The 18760-nt window shown below is 37.4% G+C and overlaps 1 protein-coding gene and 1 non-coding gene across 18 annotated transcripts in view; one reads left to right on the top strand and one right to left on the bottom strand.

The window, feature by feature from the left end:
* FAM13B (family with sequence similarity 13 member B) overlaps positions 1 to 18760 on the top strand; it is an 89363-nt gene that overhangs the window by 1678 nt on the left and 68925 nt on the right. For all 17 annotated transcript variants that reach the window (XM_045489986.1, XM_045489992.1, XM_045489977.1 and 14 more), the window contains exon 2: positions 17461 to 17627. The gene's annotated coding sequence lies outside the window, so the exon portion shown is untranslated. The remainder of the gene's footprint in view (positions 1 to 17460; positions 17628 to 18760) is intronic.
* On the bottom strand, positions 11928 to 12037 carry LOC123581579. Its single transcript, XR_006703837.1, has one exon. It is a non-coding gene; the product is annotated as a U6 spliceosomal RNA (small nuclear RNA).

The raw sequence follows: 18760 nt of genomic DNA, 5'->3' as shown, positions 1-18760 counted from the left end.
TTGAGAATTTTTTTTTATTATCCCCAATAGCAACTCTGTAGACAGTAATTCCCCATTTTCTCCCCTGCCCAGCCCTTGGTAACCTTTATTCTATATTCTTTTTCTGTAAGTTTGCCTGTTCTAGGTAGCTCATGTGGGTGAAATCACATAGCATTTGTCCTTTCGTGTTTGGCTTATTTTATGTAGAATGTTTTCAAGTTTCATCTATGTTATAGCTTGTATCAGAATTTACTTCCTTTTTAAGGCTGAATTCCATTGTATGTGTATAGAACATTTTATTTATCTGTCGATGGACATTTGGATTGTTTCTACCTGTTAAAAAAACCCAAAATTCAATTGAGTAAATTTTAACAGTCTTATGGGTTTTATTCAACTATTCATGAATCAGGCAGCATCCCATCTAGCAGACTGAAAGGAGCTCTGAGGAGCTGTGCAAAATGGAAGGCTTTTAAAGCCAAAGGAGGCAGGACAAGGAAGTTCTAGCAAAGACTGGTTTTTTTCAGGCAGTTTACCATACTTTGGTAGGCAGCCTGAGTCTATCAGGCACATTACCTCACTAGCGCTGACCAGGAAATTCCAGACCGACTAGTTAAGATTACATTCTTGGAGAAGCAGTTAGGTGGGTAGGTAGATACTATCTCTTGGTTTGGTGATGTAGGCTTAGCCCAGGTGACTCAGTTTTGGACCTGTTATCTTTTTTTTTTTTTTTTTTTTTTTTTTTTACGTAGGCTCCATGCCCAATGTGAGGCTTGAACTCACGATCTCAAGATCAAGAGTCCTATGTTCTACTGACTGAGCTAGCCAGGCACCCCCTTTTGTCTCTTTTTAAATACTTGTATTAACTTTTGTGAATAATGCTACTGTGAATATTGGTGTACAAGTGTTTGTTTGAGTCCCTGCTTTTGATTCTTTTGGGTAGGTACCTAGCAGTGGACTTGCTGGGTTATGTGGTAATTCTATGTTTAACTTTTTGGAGAAACATACAAACTGTTTTCCAGGGCTGCTGCACCATTTTTCATTCCTGTTAGCCATGTACAACCCTTAAGTTTTCTCCACATCCTCTCCAGTAGTTGTTACTTTCCTGTTTGTTTGTTTGTTTGTTTGTTTGATAATTGCCCTCTTAATAGGAGTGAGCTGATATTTCACTGTGTTTTTGAGCTGTGTTTTTGTGTTTTGTGTTGTGAGCTGTGTTTTTGATTTTTATTTTCTCAAGAGATAAAGATGTTAAGCATCTTTTCATTTATATATCTTCTTTAGATAAATGTCTTCACATCCTCTGGTCATTTTTGGATTTTTTTGTTTTGTTTGTTTTTACTTTTATTTTTTATTTATTTTTCTTTTGAGACAGCGTGAGCAGGGGAGGGGCAGAGGGAGAGAGAGAATCCCAAGCAGGCTCCACAGTGTTAACACAGAGCCTGACACTGAATGGTGAGGTCATGACCTGAGCCAAAATCCAGATGCTTAACTGACTGATCCACTCAGGTGCCCTGAAAAAAAAATATATATATATATATTTTTTTTAATTTGAGAGAGAGAGAGAGAGAGTGTGCCAGCTCCAGGAAGAGGCAGAAGGAGAGAGAAAATCTTAAGCAGGCTCCGTGCTCAGTGTGGAACCCGACAAGGTTCGGTCCCACAACCCTGGGATCATGACCTGAGCTGAAATCAAGAGTCGGACATTCGACTGACTGAGCCACCTAGGCACCCCGGAAATTTCTGTTTTATACATGGATAAACAGCGGAGGGACTGATTATATCTGAAAAATATTTCCATTTATATGTTAGATCACTATATTTTTTTATTTTCAAATTTTTATTTAAATTCTAGATAGTTAATGTATAGTGTGATTTTGGTTTCTGGAGTAGAATTTAGTGATTCATCACTTACATAAAGCAACCAGTGCTCATCATAAGAAGTGCTCTCCATAGTAGCCATCCCCCAACCACCTCCATCAATCCTGTTTGTTCTCTCTCTTTTTTCCCCTTCCCATAAGTTTGTTTTGTTTCTTTAAATTCCATATATGAGTGAAATCATGGTATTTGTCGTTCTTTGATTTATTTTGCTTAGCATAATACACTCTAGCTCCATCAACATCATTGCAAATGGCAAGATTTCATTCTTTTTGATGGGTGAGTAGTATTCCATCGTATGTGTATGCCACATCTTCTTTACCATTCATCAGTTGATGGACATTAGGGTTCTTGCCATAGTTTAGCTATTGTTGATAATGCTGCTGTAAACATTGAGGTGCATGTACCCCTTTGGATCTATTTTATTTTTGATGTTTATTTTAGAGAGCACACGTGAGCAAGTAGGGGAGGGGCAGAGAGAGAAGGAGACCAAGGATCCAAAGCGGGCTGTGCACTGACAGTAGACAGCCTGATGTGGGGCTCCAGCTCATGAACTGTGACATCATGACCTGAGGTGAAGTCAGATGCTTAACCTACTGAGCCACCCAGGCTCCCCTTGAATCTGTCTTTTTGTATTCTTTGTAGGGTAATTGCTGGATCATAGGGTAGTTCTATTTTTAATTTTTGGGGAACCTCCATACCATTTATCAAGGTGGCTGCACCTGTTTGCATTTCCATTAACAGTGTAAGAGGGTTCCCCTTTCTCCCCATCCTTGCCAAGATCTCTTGTTTCCTATGTTACTTTTTGCCATTCTGACAAGTTTGAGGTGGTATCTCATTGTAGTTTTGTTATCTATTTCCCTGATGGTGAGTGATGTTGAGCATTTTTTCATGTGTCCATCAGCCATCTGAATCTGAATGTCTTCTTTGGAAAAACGTCTGTTCTTGTCTGTTCATGTTTCTTAACTGCGTTATTTGTTTTTTGAGTGTTGAGTTTTGATAAGTTCTTATAGATTTTGGGTATTAACCCTTTATCAGCTATGTCATTTGCAAATATCTTCTTCTGGTCCATAGGCTGCCTTTTAGTTTTGTTGATTGTTTTCTTCCCTGTGCAGAAGCTTTTTATCTTGAAGTCCCAGTAGTTCAGTTTTGCTTTTGTTTCTCTTGCCTCTGGCTACGTGTCTAGTAAGATATATTTAGAACTCAACCAGTTGTATGTCAGTACCAAGAACTTTTTCCCATCACTTTGATATTACAAAAGTATATCCATTAAATAAATGCCGTCTTCCCCACTGAGTAAGATTACTTCTCCTAAACTTCCCTTTATTTTGTTAAGTGTTTTATTAAAATGGCTAGGGGCAGAGGAGGGTATTAGTTGACAGGGAAAAGGAATTGTAGTATGTACACATAAACTTGACCTGTATGAGTCACTATTCCCCAAGTCAGACAGTAGGCTAATAGGTGAGTAGGTTCAGTTTGAGAGCCTTATAGAAGACATGACTGAAGGATATTTGAAATGGAATGTAAAAAGGTAAATTTACCACCAAATCATGTGGTACATTGAATGCATACTAGTAGTAATGGGATTACAAGAGTAACTCATTATCAGATTGATTTATTCTTTCACAGATATTTATCTTCTTCTAAATGCCAGAGTTAACAAGCAATCACTTGGTGATGGTTGCATAACTTGGTAAATTTATTAGGTAGACATCATTGTATACTTGAAAAGAGTGAATTCTATGGTATGTAAATTATACCTTAATAAAGCTGTTTTTTTAAAAAAAACAACCTACCAGCAGAATTGAAGGAGCTTATACTCTCTTGGAAGAAATAGGCATTAAACACAGAAAGGAATGTATAATAAAACTTGTGATGAATGCTTTGGAGCCAAGGAATGATATGTCTTGAGACAGTTTCACAGGGAGAGATCATTAGATGAGTGGGTTGGAGAAAGCCCCTCCAAGAATGGGAGTTGAGTGAGAGCTGAAGATGAGTAGGATGAAGGGGGGGAGAATATTTTAGGTGGATGAACCAGAATGTGTAAAAAGTCTTAGCTTGAGGAAAATGCACTGGGTTGATTAGATAACTTAATGAAATTTACTGGATTATGCTAGAGGGAAATACTTCAGTCTTTTCTGTCAGGTTATTAGCTAGCTCTAGTATCTTTTCTTTTCCTGATGTATATGATGTATGATAATTCTTATGTCTTTGATTTTTAAACAATTTTCAGATAGATGTCTGTTGAGTTTATTATTGCCCTTTTTAGGAATAGAAAAAGAAAATGTTGAGCTTTTTACTTGTTCTTAAAATATTTATTTTTGCTTTTGTTTATCAAGCTGCTGTTCCATACATTGGGAGAAAAAAGTAAAAACTGAAAACTAAAAAAATTTGTTTTTAGTGCTGTAGTTGATATTTAATGTTATGTTAATTTCAGGTGTATATCACAGTGACTCAGCAATTCTATTCATTATTCAGTGCTCACCACCTTGTGTGGTCACCATTTGTCACAGTGTTATTACAATATCATTGATATATTTTCTGTGCTTTATTTTTCATCTCTGTGACTTATTTTATAACTAGAAGTTTATACCTCTTAATCCCCTTCGCCTATATTGCCCATCCCTGGCAGAGTTGCCCCTTACAGCCGCCAGTTCTCTGTAATTATGAGTCTGTTATTGTTTATTCTAGAACTATATGAATGTAATATAAGTCATATGGTATTTGTCTTTCTCTGACTTATTTCTTTTAGCATAATATCCTGTGGGTCCATCCATGTTGTGGCAAATGGCAAGATCATGTTCTTTTTTTTTTATGGCTGAGTAAATTTTTTTTTTTTTAATGTCTAAGCAGTACTCCATTGTGTGTGTATATGTGTGTTTATACCACATCTTTATCCATTCCTGGGATACTTGAGTTGTTTTCATATCTGTTCAGATATGTTCAGGATCCTGTTCAGATCCTGTTTCATATCTGTCCTGTTTCAGGTCTGTCCTGTTGTAAATAATGTGGCACTAAACATAGGGGTGCACATATATTTTTGAATTAGTGTTTTCATTTTGTTTGGTTCAGTGTCCAGTAGTGTGAAAACCACTCGTTGTTTTACATAGTAGCTGCTTAATTGTTGGGGGAGGAAGTGGGGGATGGAGGTTGGTGGGGCAGGAACTTTGTGGTCCGCATTTGGGAAAAAACCACTAGTCACAGTGAATTTAAAATTTGGAAAGGCAGGGGCTCGTGGCTGACTCAGTAAAGTATGTGACTCTTCATCTTGGGACTTCAAACTTTGAACCCCATGTTGGGTGTAGAGATGACTTTAAAAAAATAATTTATTATTTTTATTTTTTTAAAGCTTATTTATTTTTGAGAGAGAGAGAGAGAGAGCGCGCAAGCGAGTAGGGGAGGGGCAGAGAGAGGGAGGAGAGAGATAATCTCAAGCAGGCTCTGTGCCCTTAGCTTGGAGCCTTGTCACAGGGCTCGAACTCACTAATTGTGAGATCACGACCTGAGCAGAAACTAGAAGTCAGACGCTCAATTGACTGAGCCACCCAGTCACCCCAAAAGTAAAATCTTTAAAAAAAAAAAAACTTGGAAAGGGAAAGAAACCAAAATTTATTATTTATTTACCTTTTTTTAATTTTTAAATTTATTTGAGAGACAGAGAGAGAGAGCACGTGCGCACATGTTCGAGTGGGGAAGGGGCAGAGTGAGAGAGGGAATTCCAAGGAAGCTCCGTGTTCAGCATGGAGCCCACTCGGGGCTCTATCCCATGACTCTGGGATCATGATGTGAGCTGTAATCAAGAGTCTCAGACACTCAACTGACAAAGCCACTAGGGACGCCACAAGAAACTCAAATTTCGAATCAGATAAGATGAGAGAATTTTTATATGAAAAGCATGTACAAAGTACTCAAGTTTTCTGTAAATTACTTTCTGTATGTCTTCATACATTTCGGTGAAATTTTAAACAAAATTTTCAGTGACGATTGTGGTCATTGTTTCCTGAAAGCATCCACTTAAAAGGTAGCAGTTTTAAGGGGCACCTGGGTTAACTCAGTCGTTTATTAAGTGTCCGACTTGGGCTTAGGTCATGATGTCACAGCTCGTGGGTTTGAGCCTGATGTCAGGCTCTGTGCTGACAGCTCAGAGCCTGGATCCTGCTTTGGATTCTGTGTGTGTGTCTGTCTCTCCCTCTCTCTTTCTCTCTCTCTCTCTCTCTCTCTCTCTCTCTCTGCCCCTCCCCTGCTTGTGCGCTCTCAAAAATAAAAGCAGTCTTAGGTTTCTAGTCATTAGTTCAGTGACTTTGAACCAGTTTCTTCAGCTTTCTGAGATTTTTTGTTTGTTTCTTCTGAGAGAGGGAATGATGATCTGTCTGCTTTTCTCAAGATTTTGAATTTGAGAATTCATTTGGATAGTGAACTGGAAAGTACACCAGAAATGATAGCATCTGTTCAGATATTGGAGTTCTGCTTTTGTTTGGTGTTTACAACTGGGAAAACAAAGATGAAGTCATATCTTTTGCTCTCAAATTTTACAATCTAGTGAGAAAGACACATAAAAAATAAGTTTATTAAGTGTTTTTTTTGTTCATGTGGTAGTTTTATTCCTCCCGCCAGAGCAGTTTTTCCACAAGTTTGTGCAAAAAGAGAAATGTTCTGATTTCAAGGGACCCATTTTGTTAAAACACGTTGTGGAATTGCCTATAATACCCCGTACATGAAAAAAAAATGAAGCGTTATAGTTTTGTGTTAATGTGCAATAAGAAACGATAAGCTAGTCTTCTTTAAACCTTGCTCATTAGTTTGGTAGGTGCTACGTGTGCATGTTTTCAGTAGAAAAGAGGTTAAAGGTTGCTAGAAGGGAGGAGTCTTGAGTAAAAAGTTATCAAAATTGAGATTATGTGCACATATTTAACTGGCTAGAATATGTGGTTGCTGTTATGCGTGTATGCTTTCTCAGATATTTTGTGTCACCTTTTATTTTTTAATATGTATTTTTGAGGGGGGGGGAGGGGCAGAGAGAGAGGGAGACACAATGTGAAGCAGGCTCCTGGCTCTGAGCTGTCAGCACAGAACCCGACTTGGGGCTTAAACTTGTGAACTGTAAGTTCTTGCCCTGAGCCAGCATTGGACGTTTATCCAACTGAGCCACCCAGGCGCCTGATCACCTTTTAAATTGTAGTGCTGTTTTAAAAAAAAGGGCCACTCTTTGTGCTGATACTTAGTGTGAAGAGTTAATTTAACTGTTAGGCACTTTGATTTAGTGGAAAATCATGCTACGTTAGTGGACCAGGGAAACTGGAGTGCATGTAGGAAAAGGGAACCCATTGGGAGCCATCTTCTAGTACATTACAGGCTTACCTTTTAATCAGACAAGCATTTCAAGTGCCACCTTTCCTCATACTTTCATAAGCAGGATTAGACATCCCTGTACCACACTTTGCTGTTTCTCATGCATTGATGTTGAACAATGTAGAACTCTAGTTCTCACTTACAGATAGCTCAAGAGGTTATCCTTTGGGGAAGTTTTTTCACCTAATCTTTGAGACTAACTCCAGGTACCTTGTGGTCTCCTTGGCTTTTTTGAATCAGAATTGTGGTGGCTTTCCAAGTAAATGTGAAAGTAGTCTTTTGCCTTTTTAATAGTGCTTGTTTTATTTTTATTTAAAATAAATTATTTTTGAGACTGTGTTCATGCACAAGCAGGGAAGGGACAGAAGAAAAGGAGACAGAGAATCCCAAGTAGCTTTGTGCTGTCACTGCAGAGCCTGACCCTGGGCTTGAACTGACAAACTGTGAGATCATGACCTGAGTGGAAATCAAGAGTTGGGATGCTTAACTGACTGAGCCACCCAGGTGCCCCTATTTTTTAATCTTACTTTATTTTTAAAGTAATCTCTGCTCCCAGTGTGGGGCTCAAACTTACAACCCCGAGATCAGGAGTCACATGCTCTACTGACTGAACCAGCCAGGCACCCCCAATAATGCTCATTTTAGTGTTCTGGTTTGTTAAGACTTAAGTAACTTTCATTAGAAAGTGCAGTTAGATCCAGCAGCGTATTTTAGCATTACGATTTACAAATTTTGAAGTTAGTAGCTGAGTGACTTGAGGCTCACAGTGCTTTCAGCTTTTATATATGTAAAAGGGTAATAGTGTCTGCTTCATAGCATTATTCTAGGTATGAGAAATAACTTGTAAAGTGCTTTAGATACTCCATAAGTAATAGTTGGTTTCCCTTCTTGATTTGGTTATCTTTGGTTGTTGTTATTGTGGAAAATAGATATGACAGCCATTTTTGATGTTTTCTTAGTTTTTAATCACTTAAGGAGATGTTCCTTCTTGCTAATTTTGAATAGACAGTATTGTTTATGTCTTTATGCAACATATATTTGAAAAACTACATTCTGTGTCAGTCTTTGGGTGAGGCCTTTAGTGTTAAAAGATGAAATGACAGGCTTCCTACCTTCACTCATCCTCTCTATTGAAGAGATATACTTTTAAATTTTATGGGACAGTTGCTAAAAAGGGTACACTAGGAGCAAAGGAGAACTGTCTGCTTCAGAAAATCAGGCAGGGTTTGAGAGGAAATGGGAGTTGGACTCAAAGAACAGAAGTTTGGTGAACAAGGTGGTGGTTGGTTATGGTATTGTTAGGACTCTAAGCACAGAAAATGATATGTGCAAAGCCTGAGAGGTATGGACTGTGAACTTCAAGTAAATTTAAGTATTGCTGGATAGTAGAGTGAGGTGGAAGAGTGGCAGGAAGGGAGATTTTACTGGTAGTTGAATTACTTGTATGTAGGTTATGCAGTGGAGTTTAGGGTTTAACTTGTATGCCAGAGGTTCTTAAATCTTTCTATGCGTTATAATCACTGGAAGAGTTTATTAAACATACAGAGGCCCAGACCATGCTCTCAAGGATACTGGATTGGGGTTGTGGCTTTGCACTATGTATATTGAGCAAGCCCCTCTCTCTCTGAGATGATGTTAGAGAAACAGTACTATAGGTCACTTGGTCTCAGAAGTGAGGTACTGGCGCTTTTTTTTTTTTTTTTAATGTAAGTATGGCTGACATATAATCCTGTATTAGTTCCAGGTGTTCAATATAGTGATTTGACATTTATATACATTATGAACTGCTCGCAGCAGTAAGTATAGTTACCCTCTGTCACCAAAAAGTTATTACATTATTATTGATTGTATTCCCTGTTGTGTACTTGTCATCTCTGACTTTATAACTGGAATTTTGTGCCTCTTAATTCCATTAAACGATTTTGCTCATCTCCCCACCTTACTACCCTCTGGCAACTACTAGTTTATTCTGTGTATTTATGAGCCTGTTTCTGGCTTTTGTTTGCTTGTTTTTAAATTCCACATGCAAGTGAAATTGTGTGGTACTTAAAAAAAAATTTTTTTTGTAATGTTTATTTTTGAGAGGAAGAAAGACAGAGTGTGAATGGGGGAGGGGCAGAGAGAGAGAGGGAGACACAGAATCTGAAGCAGGCTCCAGGTTCTGAACTGTCAGCACAGAGCCCAACGCGGCGGGGCCTGAACTCACAAACGTGAGATCATGCCTGAGCTGAAGTCAGACGCTCAACTGACTGAGCCACCCAGCTGCCGCGAATTGTGTGGTACTTGTCTTTTTCTCTGACTTAAATCACTTAGTTTAATATCTTCTAGGTCCATCTGTGTTGTTGCAAATGGCAATATCATCTTTTTCATGGCTGAGTAATATTTCATTATATATACCGCATATTTTTTATCCATCCATTCATAAATGTGCAGTTAGGTTGCTTCCATATCTTGGTACTGTGTATAGTGCTGCAGTAAGCATTGGAGTACATGTATTTTTTGGGAATAATGTTTTCATTTTCTCATAAGTGAGATTACTGGATTGTATGGTATTTCTGTTTTTAATTTTTTGAGGAACCTCCGTGCTGTTTCCCATATTGATTGTGCCACTTTACTTTCCTACCAGCAGTGCAAGAGGGTTCCCTTTTCTCTAAACACTTGACAACACTTGTTACTTCTTTTTGATAATTTACCATTTTGACAAGTGTGAGATGATATCTCATTGTGGTTTTGATTTACATTTCACTGATTAGAGCGATGCTACCTGACATCTTTTCATGTCTGTTGGCCATCAATATGCCTTCTTTAGAAAAATGGCTATTCAGGTCTTCTGCCCATTTTTTAATTGGTTTGATTTTTGGTTGAGTTATGAGATCCTTGCACTTTGGATGGGCAAGATGACCTATTAAAGTTGTGTGTGTGTGTGTGTGTGTGTGTGTGTGGCAGTAGTAGTAAAATTTATGTTTTTGTATATTTTTTAATCTTAAAAGTTATTTTTCTATATGAGGATTATGCATATAACATACTTGTATGTTTTTTACTACTCTACTTTAGTAATATGCATACAATATAAAAATGAGGAGTGGATCCATAATTTTTTTCCTGATCAAAAAATTTGGAGTCCAGGGGGCACCTGGATGGTTCATTCGGTTAAGCGTCTGACTCTTGATGTTGGCTCAGGTCACAGTCTCACTTTTTTGTGGGTTCGAGCCCCGAATTGGGCTCTGTGTTGACAGTGTGGAGCCTGCTTAGGATACTCTCTCTCCCTCTCTTTCTCTCAAAAATAAGTAAACATTTAAAAAATTTGGAGGCCAGGATTTCAGGTAGTTGAAGACAATTGAGGAATTTTGTGCAGGGTGTGGGGGATTTGGGTTAGATTTTAATTTTGAGGAGATTAGTGAGGGCAATAGGTGAGAGGACTTAGTCACAGGGGATTTCATCTCCCTCTGGCTTTATTACTTTGATTTGAATAGCTTGAAATCATGGTTGGAAGTGATAAAATAATTGACTTTGGCCATGAAACCCCTTTGAGAGTTTCTCAAAATGATCCAGGATGTTTACCGATAGCTTATCTCTAAAGCAGTTTTTGCCTAAATAAGAGAGGAATAATGAGCTGTTTCAAGGAAAAATAGTTTACATTTAGTGGGTCTTAGTCTTTGAAATACATGTGCTATATCTAGTATCACAATTTGGCAACTGTAGTCTTACAAAATGACTTGATTCCATTGTTCATTGTAGTTTTGTAGAATCACCAGGGAGGATTGTACCCTCAAGTAGTATGTTAAAGTGCACTCAGATGAGCAAGTCCTCAGGCATAGGAATAAAAATTGTTACAAGAAGTACTTCATGCTCTTTTTTTCTGTCTTTTTTTTTTTTTTAAGTTTATTTATTTATTTTGAAAGACAGCACAAGGTGGGGGAGGAACAGAGAGAGAGGGAGAAAGAGAATCCCAAGTAGGCTGTGCATTGTTAGTGCAGAGCCTGAGGTGGGGCGCCTTCTCAGAAAACTGAGATCGTGACCTGAGCTGAAATCAAGAGTTGGATGCTTAACTGACTGAGCCACCCAGGTGCCCCTTTTTCTGTTTTCTAGGGTAAAGAAGTTGCTAAACTTTTGGGTATTAACAGCTCTCTCTCTCTCTTTTTTTAAGTTTATTTATTTATTTTGAGAGAGAAAACTGAGAAGGGGCAGAGAGAGAGAGAGAGAGAGAGAGAGAGAGAGAATCAGAAGCAGGCTCCTTACTACCAGTGCAGGGCCCTTGTGGGACTTGAACTCATGAACTGTGAGATCATTACCTGAGCCGAAATCCAGAGTCAGACGCTTAACCAACTGAGCCACCCAGGCACCCAGTATTATAGCTCTCTAATTAAAAAAAAATTTCTAGTCTTGAATTCTGTTTTATTTTATTTTATTTTTTATTTTTTTTTCTTTTTAATCTTTCATATAACAATTTTATTTCCAGGAATTTGGTTTGAGGAAATAAGGATAAGTACAAAGATTTGGCTAGAATTATGTTCATCATAGTGTTGTTTAATTTAAAATAGTAAAGATGATAACCTATATATAATAGTGATTGGGTTACATAAACCACTGTTCATACATAAGATCATTTGCTACATGGTCACTAAAATGTTCCATGAAACCAATACCACCAGGTACTGACAAGGATGTAGAACCAGAGGAACACTTACATGCAGATGGTGAGACTACAAATTGGCAAACCACTTTGGAAAAAAAATACGGAACGCTTCACGAATTTGCGTGTCATCCTTGTACAGGGGCCATGCTAATAATCTTCTCTGTATCATCCCAATTTTAGTATATGTGCTGCCGAAGCGAGCACTTGAATTCTGTTTTATACTATAATAAATTACTTATGGCATGGTCAGTGAATTTAGTAATAGATTTAATTGACTTGATGTTTTTCCTGATCAAAATAGCATCTATGAATATATGACTGATAGCTTTATGTGCTTTTGAGACATGAGGCTTTTCAGCCTTTCTGTTCGTTCAGTGTACTGTTAAAGATTTCAGGCATATTAATACCTTGCTAGTTTTCAGACCAGGAAGGAACCACTGATTTAGCCTATTGGGAACCTTCATAGTACCATCTTTGTTCAGTTGGAATGAAAGAGGTGCCTTTTCCTTTGCTTCGTGAACTGTTTAGAGCTTGCTAATGTGAAAAGCTGAATGTATGGAGCAGGGGTACATTTATTTGGTTCATTGACTTAGACTCTGTAATTGTCTACAGACTCAAATCTCTGTTCCCCAAGTTTACTATCTTTATTGAGGTCCAGTTCCCTGTTGGCTTTTTTCTCTTTGTAAACTAGTGATAGGGATTTTTTTTTTTTTTTTTTCTTTTTGGTATTAGCAATTATTGAGGTAGCTCTTTCAAATTTTTCTGTGTGAATTGTATCCTGTTTTGTCAAAACCATTTGGGGCAAAAGTGGGGTTTTTTGTTCCTTTCTATTCATTTTGAAGGTAGAAGTTTTTCCACATGAAAATGACAGTTTATCTTGGCGGATGCCACTTTTAACCACAGGTTGCTTATTTGCAAAATGATAAAACTTTATTATTAGTATTACAGTGTTTTTTAAAATTGTTTGCTTTGACAAGACTTAGTCTTCAGTCGAGCTTTAATTTTTTTTATGCTATACAGAAAAATTAGTAATTTCTAAATGTTCTGGATAGCATACCTGGGGCTAAGTAGGGTAGGTTCTTGAGATGTGGCTAAAAGAGATATTTTATTTTTCTTTTTTTTGTATGGAGAAGTATATTTTAAAAATGTCACCCTCTATAATGAAAATAGTTTGGTATTAGTTAACTTATTAAAGTGCTGTTATGTCTTTGTATGGTTTCTTTTTTAATTTTTTTGTTTTCATTGAAGTATAATTTTATGTGATAACATTTTATATACAATAGCATTCACCCATTTAAATGTCCAGTTCAGTAAGTTTGACATGTGTATTAAGCATGTAACTACCACTACCACAGTCATGACTTAGAACATTTACATTACCCCAGAAAGTTCTCAGTGTTTTTTGGTTTTCTCATCACTGAAATGGATATAATGAAAGTATCTGCATCCATAGGATTGTTGTAAGGATAAATGAATTAATACATTTAAAGCCCTTAAAATAGTTCCTGAGTTATTATAAGAGCTCAGTTAATACTCTCTGTTGTTATTTGTCCATAGTATTTTTTTTTCAGGAGTAGAATGTAGTGATTCATCACTTACATATAACACCCACTGCTCATTCCAGTAAGTGCCATTCTTAATGCCCATGACCCATTTAGCCTATCCCCCCACCCAACACCCCTCCAGCAACCCTCAGTTTGTTCTCTGTATTTTAGAGTCTCTTAAGGTTTGCCTCCTTCTGTTTTTATCTTATTTTTCCTTCCCTTCCCCTATGTTCATCTGTTTTGTTTCTTTTTTTTAAATTATTTTTAATGTTTATTATTTTTGAGAGAGAGAGAGAGAGACAGACAGACAGTGCGAGTGGGGCAGGGGCAGAGAGAGAGGGAGACACAGAATCTGAAGTAGGCTCCAGGCTCTGAGCTGTCAGCACAGAACAGAGCCTGATGTGGGTCCCAAACTTGGGAACTACGAGATCAGAACCTGATCCCGAGTTGGACTCTTAACCAACTGAGCCACCCAGGCACACCCCATCATCTGTTTTGTTTCTTAAATTCCGCATATGGGTGAAATCATTTATTTATTTTTCTCTGACTGACTTATTTCACTTAGCAGAATACATTGTAGTTCCATCCACGTTGTTGCAATATCTGTAGTGTTGATGTTGGTATTCTACCTTTTTTATTTTATTTTATTTTTTAACGTTTATTTATTTTTGAGAGAGAGAGAGAGAGACAGAGACAGAATGTGAGTGGGGGAGCGGCAGAGAGAGAGGGAGACACAGAATCTGAAGCAGGCTTCAGGCTCTGGGCTGTCAGCACAGAGCTTGATGTGGGGCTTGAACCGACAAACTGTGAGATCATGACTTGAGCCGAAGTTGGACGCTTAAGTGACTGAGCCACTCAGGAGCTCTGGTGTTCTTTTTTAAAAGCCCCTCCTTACTAATTTTATTAGGTATTTAAAACTTAAGAGATTCTTTGCTGTCTGTTCCTATTATGTATATGTATATGTAAATGGACCTGAATGGAATGCAGAAATAGCTTGAGTAGCAGAACTCAAGTTGATAGCTGCTCTATGAAGGTACATGTTCCTGAATGTACCTATCACCCACTTTTATTGAAAATTGGTATTGTGTTATTTTTATAACTGTGTCTCATGATAAAGAATTCAAAATGATTTCTTATTTGTTGTCAGTATCACTATTCTAGGCAACTGTCATTTGTATTTAAAATGATTTTGCTGTTTTAGGTATGCTGGCTGGCTAAGTCCATAGAGCATGTGACTCTTGATTGAGTTCCAGTCCCACATTCAGGAGTATATTGTACTTAAAAAAAAATCTTAAAACGAAAAAGATTCTTAAAATGTTTTTGCTGATTTGATTTATAATAAAATTATACTTCTGGAAATCTTTGGTTATTTTGGAAGTCTACACATTGTATTCCCTTGTGTCAAGCCTTTTATTGATTAAATGCTTTTGTATTTTATGGATTCTGTCTGCTAAGACATTTCATCAGATCTCTTTGGGACATTTTTCTATGGTGTCTGATGCTATTTTCTTTGAGAATTGGAATTTGTAGTTTAAATTAAAAAATTTAATGTTTATTTATTTTAGAGTAAGAGACTGAGTGCAGGGTGCAGGCTGGGGAGGGGCAGACTGAGAGGGAGACACAGAATCTGAAGCAGGCTCCAGGCTCCGAGCTGTCAGCACAGAGCCCAACACGTGGGGCTCGAACTCTTGAACTGTGAGACCATGACCTGAGCCAAAGTCAGACCCACAACTGACTGAGCCACCCAGGCTCCCCTGGAATTTGTAGTTTAGATATCACATCAATTTTCTAGAGGTTCCGTGACAAATTACTATAAACAGGGTAACTCTAAAACAACAAATTTTTTTTTTTCTCCTAGATCTGGAGGCCAGAAGGCTAAAATGAGGGTGTAGGCAGGCCCTCTGAAGGTTCTAGGGAGGAATCATCCATTGTCTCTTGTAGCTTTTGATGACTCCTGGTGTTTCTTGTCTTGTGACCGCAGAACTCCCAATTTCTTCCTGTTTCTTCACACAGCCTTCTTCCCCTCACTGTGTGTCTATCTGTCCTGTCTTCTGCTTATAAAGACACCAGTCATTGGATTTAGGACTCACCCTAAATCCAGGGTAATTTCATTTTGAGATCCTCAACTAATTACATACGCAAAGACCCTATTTCCAAATAAGTTCACATTCTGAGGTTCTGGGTAGACATGAGATTTTTGGGGAATGCTGTTGAACCCACTACAGATAGGAAGGGAATATTCACATGATTTAAACTCTGAGAAGTGGTGGGGAACAGGATTAAATAATGTCAAAAACTACTTCACAGTTTGCAGAAATGTTATTTTGGGCTACTCTCCACTCTAAATGCTTTTGCAGTGTGTTGGTTCCTGGTTTTATTAAGAAGACACAGAAACACTGAGTACCCATCTTAGTGATAACATAGAACTTGCTTCTGACAAGACTCTTCTAATGAGTGTTTTATTGTACCTCAGGCAAGTCCTGTTTTTCTTTATGACTTGAAGGTATTAACCTGAAACCTGACTTTTAATGTGAGTTTATTAAACATTTTATCCCTGAAGTTAACCTCTCTAAAAGGTCTTCTATAACTTAACTTTGAAGTTGTTTTTCAGATGAATACGCTACATGTTTTAGCAGGCATTGCAGGATGTTTGGGAAGTAATCATCTACTAAAGATTTGTTGTGGGAATGTGGTTTTCCTTCCCCTCCATTTTTAATGTTCCTCTTGGAGGTATATGTTACTAATAAGACATTTTTGAAAATCACAGTGAATGATAATACTGTTCTGCTGACCTGAGTGCTCTCTCTCTTTTTTAAAAATTTTATTTATTTATTAAGTAGGGTCTATGCCCACCCAATGTGGGGATCAAACTCATGACCCTGAAATTAATTAAGAGTTGCATGCTCCACGGACTGAGCCAGCCAGGTGGCCCTGACTTGGACTCTTTTGAACAGAATGCTGCAGTGTAGTTTGCTGCTGAACTTACTAATTTTTAAATGGATTGTTAGAATTCCCAGAGGGTGATGAAACAATTGATAAACGAGACCAAATATTAAATGCATTGCCAAACAGATTTCCTCTCTCCAGCCTGTTTGCTGGTTTTTTAACATTTAATGTGAAGAGAGAAAACTGGTTATCTCTCTGCTACCTGCATGTATTATCTCAGTTAAACTTAACAGCTATGTAGGTATTACTTTTTTTTTTTTTTTCCAACGTTTATTTATTTTTGGGACAGAGAGAGACAGAGCATGAACGGGGGAGGGGCAGAGAGAGAGGGAGACACAGAATCGGAAACAGGCTCCAGGCTCTGAGCCATCAGCCCAGAGCCTGATGCGGGGCTAGAACTCACAGACAGCGAGATCGTGACCTGGCTGAAGTCGGACGCTTAACCGACTGCGCCACCCAGGCGCCCCGGTATTACTTTTACATAAGGAAATCTAAGATTAGAGACATGGAGACATGGAAGTTTTTCAGGGTCATATCTATAGGATGGTGTAGTTAATATTTTGAATGTCAGCCTTTCTGGTTCTGTTAACTGCTCTTTTCCAACATACGCTGTTATCTCTCCAAACCAGAAAGGTCAGACAACTACATTCTTGCTAACAAAATATTTGCTGTGTACAAAAAAAAAAAAAAAAAAAAAAAAGAATAAAGTACATGAGTGCTGTTCTGAGCTTAGAATCTTGTCTTCAGTTCTTTGAGCTAAAAATGCTTCTGTGTTTTATTCTGAGTATAAGGGGACACAATGGATGTGGGTGGAGTGTGTGTATATGTGCTCAAATGCAAGATCCATTGAGGAAAATGGATTATTTGAATGGTGTAATCTCTGAAGATCTGTACTGTTAAAGATTCTCCTTTGCAGTTTTCTTTTGTTTTTAGCAAAAGATTCTTGTCCAGGTTAGCCATCATAATTTGAAACCTTGTGCAAGATTTTTGCCTCTAACTAGGTCACAGGCAAATTTTCAGGCAGAAGAATGGTTTTAAGTGTAGGTATCCTCCTAAAAGGACTTCAGTGTTTATTCTAGTCACTTCTCACAGTTTAAGTTGGTTTGGGAAATAAAAAGAATTTTTTTTTTCTTCTAGATTAACTGCTGAAGTACTGATCGAGTTCTGCGTTTCTTCAATGAGGAACTACAGGCTGATCTTCTGCCATAATCTCAAACAGCCATAAATGACAAAAGAATGCTTGCTCAGTGAGGGTAGCTGGTACAGAAGCCATTTTTTAAACTTAGGTGTTTAAGTACTCAAAGGTAAGTTTTCAAGACGGTATTCCCATGCTGTATAAATACACAGAAATTTGGGGGTTTATCTCCTGTTGATGCTATTTGGTTATTAACTTGAGGTTTGGGAGTTATTAGCTGGCACCAGATATGTTGAAGAATGGATCTTCTTTGTCTGAAGTTGTATACATTTATGGCATTTTGTGGCGCCTAAGTTAACCTCTATTGTTTCTGTAAGTTGAATAGATTGTGTCCCAGTCACACTGTGATACTCTCTTGATCTACTGGGTACAGCTATTATGTAATGTGTATAGAAGTTGTTTTTGCAAACTTTAGAATATTGAGTAGTTTTATTTATTTTTTTGCTCTCTTGTGTGAGAAAGGAATTGTTTCTTTGGGGTTATGAAAAAAAAAAACACAGTTGGTATCATTATCAACTTTTGAAAAAAGTTTTTCTTTCTTTTGAAAATACTTAGTGCCCACATAAAGTAATGAATATTTTATTTTAGAAAACAATTTTTCTTGGGATTACTTGTTCTCTGATGCTTCATCTATTAGAAACATTGTTTTCTCTCACTGCTTTACTGATCACAGTTACTACAAAGTTAAGACAAATAACTTATTTCTTCTGAACTAGACTGGCTGTGGAAATTTTTCTTTGAAATAATTAATGAAACAGCAAGTTTGATGAAAGAACATTCTCGTTTGAAAGTTGATGTCTAGAACTGAAAATTTTCCTTCATTTATAAAAACATTATGGCTGCTCTGTCATGTAGAAATAAAAAACTGGTTAATCTTGTTCTTACTAGCCTATCATTTATAAAAAGTTATTTTTAAACCATCAATTTATAAAAAGTGATTCTCTCCTGTTTTGGATGCTAACAAATTAAGGGGTTAGACGGGGTTCATGTAGCACAGTCCAGAAATGATTGGGTTTGGTTTTTCACCTGTGTCAATAAGCCTGCTCACTAAAGGCCCTGTTGGAGCCATGTTTGCTCCTTAATTTGTCTTTGGGACATTAATGTCCTTTGCTAAGTTTAATGACAAATTTGCCATTATTTGATAAATACACGAACACTAAAGGCAGTATTCAAAACTAACTATATTTAATGGAGAAAATGTTTGGATGATTATATTGAACTTTATTTGTAGAATGTTCTGTG

The sequence above is a fragment of the Leopardus geoffroyi genome, chromosome A1 (genome assembly GCF_018350155.1).
Source record: "Leopardus geoffroyi isolate Oge1 chromosome A1, O.geoffroyi_Oge1_pat1.0, whole genome shotgun sequence".
Taxonomy (NCBI): domain Eukaryota; kingdom Metazoa; phylum Chordata; class Mammalia; order Carnivora; family Felidae; genus Leopardus; species Leopardus geoffroyi.
This window is presented reverse-complemented; position numbering and strand designations above follow the sequence as displayed.